The sequence below is a fragment of the Scylla paramamosain genome, chromosome 28 (assembly GCF_035594125.1).
Source record: "Scylla paramamosain isolate STU-SP2022 chromosome 28, ASM3559412v1, whole genome shotgun sequence".
In the NCBI taxonomy this organism is placed as follows: Eukaryota; Metazoa; Arthropoda; class Malacostraca; order Decapoda; family Portunidae; genus Scylla; species Scylla paramamosain.
In genome coordinates this window covers 17,352,251-17,357,250 of record NC_087178.1, presented here as the reverse complement: position 1 = coordinate 17,357,250, position 5,000 = coordinate 17,352,251, and positions in this window count along the sequence as shown.

Genomic DNA, 5,000 nt, shown 5'->3' with positions numbered 1-5,000 from the left:
TCTCTCCAGCCTTTGATGAAGGGAAATATCGAACGACTTAAAGCTGTAATGTGTGATGGAATGCAATGGTGACAAAGCGTGCTGTAAGAGGGAGGGAAGGGAGGGAAGGAGGGAAGGAGGGAAGGATGGTGGAAGAGACGAAGGGAAAATGGAGGTAAGTGTTGTGGAGGTATTTATCACTAGTGCGTCTGTGTGTATGTATGTGTGTGTGTGTGTGTGTGTGTGTGTGTGTGTGTGTGTGTGTGTGTGTGTGTGTGTGTGTGTGACTTCGCTCCCCCACACACATGTAACCATTCAATATCTCTCTCCCCCTCTCTCTCTCTCTCTCTCTCTCTCTCTCTCTCTCTCTCTCTCTCTCTCTCTCTCTCTCTCTCTTCTCGCATCAAAACAATAGAAACGAAACCAAATAAATAAATCGGAGGAAGGTAATCCAATTTAATACCTTGGTAACACATTCTATTTGTAACACTATCTCTCTCTCTCTCTCTCTCTCTCTCTCTCTCTCTCTCTCTCTCTCTCTCTCTCTCTCTCTCTCTCTCTCTCTCTCTCTCTCTCTCTCTCTGTGGCCATGACCTTAATATTGTAGTGTTGACCTAACTTGACCTGACCTCAATCCTATCACAAGAGAGAGAGAGAGAGAGAGAGAGAGAGAGAGAGAGAGAGAGAGAGAGAGAGAGAGAGAGAGAGAGAGAGAGAGAGAGAGAGAATGTTGATTTTAGCCAGGAAAGATGCGACAGAGGAAGAGAGGACAGAATAAACGACAAAAGGAAGAGGAAGAGAAAGAGAGGATGCACGAATAAAGAAGAAAGGAAGAGGAGGAATATAGTGAAGAGGAGGAAGAGGAAGAGGACAAGGGCAAAGAGGACGAGGAATGGACTGAGAGAGAGAGAGAGAGAGAGAGAGAGAGAGAGAGAGAGAGAGAGAGAGAGAGAGAGAGAGAGAGAGAGAGAGAGATTACAAGTTTAAATAAAGTGTCCTCTTCACATAACAATCACACTCCTCCTCCTCCTCTTCGTCCTCCTCCTCCTCTTCTTCCTCCTCCTCCTCTTTCTCCTCCTCTTCCACTTCCTCCTCCTCCTCCTCCTCTTTATCTACCTTTGTGACGCAATCTCCCGCTGGGTTATGAAGCGCAACATTGCTCCTCCTCTTCCTCCTCTTCCTCCTCCTCCTCCTCCTCCTCCTTCAGCAGCAAAGCACGGAGATGGACGGGGCGAGTGAGGGGGAGGGAGGGCCAGGGAGAGGGGAGAGGAGGGGCTTTAAAATGACCTGTCAGCATGATTGACTCCCAGTGCAGCGGTGTCAACTCCCACCGATGGAAACTACTCCTGAAATAAACTCCCTTTCACTCCACACTCACTCCACTCTCCCTCATGTTGCACTCCAGACTCCACCTCTCACTCTCCCTCTCTCTCTCTCTCTATCTTTCTCTGTCAGTAAACTCTCCACTTCTTATTCTCGTTTCTACTCCACTTTGCAATTCTTTCCTCTCTGTCTCTCTCTCTCTCTCTCTCTCTCTCTCTCTCTCTCACTCCTTGCCACTTCCCTCTTCACTATTCCTTCCTTCCTTCTTCCTTCCTTCTTCCTTCCTTCTCCTTTCTTCCTCTCCTCTCTCCTACTATATTATCTGTTTTTCCTCCTCTCCCTTCCACCTCTCCACTCTCATAAAGCACCTCTCCCTTTCCCCTTCCACATTTCCATCATTCTTCTCACCCCGTCAACTCTTCCTCGTCTTCCTCTGTAATCTATATCCTCTCCTCCTCCTCCTCCTCCTGCTCCTCCTCCTCCTTCATCTCTCCTTCCATCTTTATTCCTCTTTCCCAACAAGCTTTTTCATTTTAATCCCTCTTATCCTCTCTCCACTTATTCACCCTTTCCATGTCCCCCCCCTCTCTCTCTCTCTCTCTCTCTCTCTCTCTCTCTCTCTCTCTCTCTCTCTCTCTCTCTCTCTCTCTCTCTCTCTCTCTCTCTCTCTCTCTCAGGTAACTTCGCTAATCTGCGGTTTAAGTGTTTATACAAGGAAAAGATTTCATTAGGATAAGAAATAAATGGAGAGGGAAAAAAGATGAAGAAAAGGGAAATAATGAAAGGGAAATAATGAAGGTTGTTTATCAAAGTTTTTTTTTCTTTCTTTTTTTTTCCTTTTTTCTCTTTTTTTCTTTTGTTGATGCTTCGTAAACAGAGGGAGTGAGTGAGTGAGTGAATGAATGAATGAATGAGTGGGATGATAAGAATAATGGTAATAGTAATAATAATAATAATGATAATAATAATAATAATAATAATAATAATAATAATAATAATAATAATAATGAGATAATTATTATAAAGTCACGTAGGTTAATTGAAAAAAATATTCTCTCTCTCTCTCTCTCTCTCTCTCTCTCTCTCTCTCTCTCTCTCTCTCTCTCTCTCTCTCTCTCTCTCTCTCTCTCTCTCTCTGGGTCGCCCCCTTCTGAGCCACCCTCAACCTAGATCAGAGAGAGAGAGAGAGAGAGAGAGAGAGAGAGAGAGAGAGAGAGAGAGAGAGAGAGAGAGAGAGAGAGAGAGAGAGAGAGAGAGAGAAATGGTGGGGAGCAGGGAAACAGACAGAAGAACAATGGAGTGTGTGTGTGTGTGTGTGTGTGTGTGTGTGTGTGTGTGTGTGTGTGTGTGTGTGTGTGTGTGTGTGATCATTGCACATCCATCACACGATTTACACAGTTATGGGCTCAAGAAAAGTCCATTATGAACGATTACATTACAAACACACACACACACACACACACACACACACACACACACACACACACACACACACACACACACACATACAGGAAGTTTATGGTGGCATATTAATTACTAGTGGGCAAAATTTTTAATACCATATTAAAATTATTATTATTGCAAATAAAGTAGTAGTAGTAGTAGTAGTAGTAGTAGTAGTAGTAGTAGTAGTAGTAGTAGTAGTAGTAGTAGTAGTAGTAGTAGTACTTATGACTGTAAAAGAAAGAAAGAAAGAAAGAAAGAAGAAAGGAAAAAGAAAGAACGAAACAAAAAAAAACGAACGAGCGAACGAACGAACGAACGAAAAAAAAAACATTAATGAAAACTAAAACAAACAGAAAAAAAGCCAAGAACAAAAAGGTGAACAAAGGAGCGAGCAGGTGAATCAATCAGGGCGGGTCATAAGGTCAGGTGCGCGGTGACAGCGTGACCTCACCTGCCCAATCTTGACACACCTGCTGGATTTTTTCCCACACACGCTGCTTTTTTTTTTCCCTGTTTTTCCTCCCCTTCCAGCAAAAAGAAAGACATGGAAAAAAGAAAGAAATGGGAAAAAAAGTGAAATTGTGTGCCTGGAGTGTTATAGAAAGCTCGTATATTTACACACACACACACACACACACACACACACACACACACACAGACACTCACACACACACACACACACACACACACACACACACACACACACACACACACACACACACACACACACTGAAGAATGTAGACATAACACATAATAAAATTAATAATCATAAACTAAAACATCAAATAAACATCGATTAAATGAATAGTGAACAGGATTTATGATTTGAGAGAGAGAGAGAGAGAGAGAGAGAGAGAGAGAGAGAGAGAGAGAGAGAGAGAGAGAGAGAGAGAGAGAGAGAAAATAAAACTGCCTCCCTCCCTCCCTTGAACCAGGAAACTAAGTAAGACAAGCACAGTTCCTGCCAGTCCCCGGTTAAACTCCTCCATAAATCTTCAAACAACGTAACAGGAAAAAAAAAAAAAGGAAAAGAAAAAGAAAGAAAGAGAAAGAAAAAAATATTTAAAACCAAGAGGCGCGGTGGTATACGGGGCAGACTTTGTGCCGCGCCGAATACCACGCATGAATGAAAGCATACAGTACCTATTCTCCCATCCCCCATTACCCCCCAGCCTCCCCACGTCCCCTAACACCTTTCTGTCCCTCCCTTCTCCTCCCCATGCATTCCAAAACACTCCCCCATCCTCCCTACGTACCCAAACCTCCTTCCATCTTACCCTTATCCTCCCTATGCATTCCAGACACTTCCTCATCTTCCATACTTACCCTGACGTCAACCGTGAATGTCTTCCCTATGCATTCCAAACACTCCGAAGTCACCCATCCTCCCTACGTACCCTAACTCCCTTCTACCTCCTCCTTGTCCTCCCCATGCATCCCAGATACTTCCCCACCCTTCCCATGTACCCAAACACTATTTTCCCCAGCAGATCCCCATCAGCTTCGTATTTTCATGGTGAGTGGAGAGACTGAGGTCAGAAAAAGCACAGGTCATTTTAATTTTTTTCATTACTATTTATATAACTTCCATGTCCGCTTTACTAATTGGATCGTTAATGATTTGATACTTATTCCTTCATTGGAGTAAGTGTAGGTGGTTGTATGAAGCTGAAATAACGCAACAGGGTAAATGGTTGTACTCAATAACTCCTTTCGTTGTCAGTGTTAATGCCCCTTTAAGGTAAGGTTATGCGAGGTACGGTTAAGTTAGATTAGGGATAGGTTATTGCGTTAGGTTAGGTTAGGTACAATAAGGTAAGGTAAGAAGAACATAACAAACATAAGGAATAAGGGAAGCTGCAAGAAGCGACCAGGCTTACACGTGGCAGTCCCTGTATGAAATATACCTACCTATTTCCACCTATCATCCCCATCCATAAACCCGTCTAATCTTCTGAATCTTAAGTTAGGTGCATGAAGTCATGTTAGAGCAAATTAAAAAGACATGGTTAGGTTAGTTTGATTAGGTTAGGTTAATTTAAAGTAAGGAAAGGTGTAGATAGATCAGATACGAGTATTACCATTAGGCTAGGTTAGACTTAGCTTAGGTTAAGTTAGGTTAGGTTAGATTTAAGTTAGGTTAAGTTAGGTTAGGTTAATTTAAGGTAAGGTAAGGAAATGTGCAGATAGGTTAGATATGAGGATTAGCGTTAAGTTAGGTTAGCTTAGGTTAATGCAAGGTTAGGTTATG